The sequence below is a fragment of the Penaeus monodon genome, chromosome 19 (assembly GCF_015228065.2).
Source record: "Penaeus monodon isolate SGIC_2016 chromosome 19, NSTDA_Pmon_1, whole genome shotgun sequence".
In the NCBI taxonomy this organism is placed as follows: Eukaryota; Metazoa; Arthropoda; class Malacostraca; order Decapoda; family Penaeidae; genus Penaeus; species Penaeus monodon.
Window position 1 is genome coordinate 10,987,342 of NC_051404.1, and position 613 is coordinate 10,987,954.

Genomic DNA, 613 nt, shown 5'->3' on the forward strand with positions numbered 1-613 from the left:
GAATTAGAATATGATTCTCACAGATTCGTAATATAATGCGCGCTCCTGTGTATTTACCTATGTTATTCTTTAATATAAGTTATCAGTTATTTCAAGCCAAAGTGAATTGCCTTCAAATCCGCAAATAGAACATGAATTCAGGCCTAGGCGCAACGTACGAACAAACAGACGGACGAAAAACAAACAGAGTACAGAATTATAATATGATGTAATACCTCTTCATGCAGCATCGTCATTGAGCATTACTGCTCTTACCTTAGTCAGTCTAAGACACTATCTTCATCATCCTAACTCGATCACTATATCCTGAAGTTCTGAAAAGCAGTAAATAATTTGGGTAAGATGCTACCCCCTTGCAGCACTCCCTCGTTCATCGTTATCTCTTTCAGTGTGCAAAATGTATGAAGTTTTCAGGGATGTCTTTGGGCAGTTTAATATAATGCATGATGATACCGTGATCAAAGGCTCTTAATGAGAGTATGTTAAGCAAAATGGTGCGTTGAGTGTGTTTGCTTTTATTCTGTCAGCCGATGTTATAACTTGTAAGTGATCCGCTGTAGAGTAGCCGGATCTAAAACCTGCCACATCTCTAGAAAGCTCATCAAGGTACTTG

General features: G+C 38.5%; 1 long non-coding RNA gene across 1 annotated transcript in view; it reads right to left on the bottom strand.

Moving 5' to 3' along the window:
* The window catches only part of LOC119585450, a 13,246-nt gene that overhangs the window by 3,513 nt on the left and 9,120 nt on the right, over nucleotides 1–613 (bottom strand). The window lies entirely within an intron of this gene.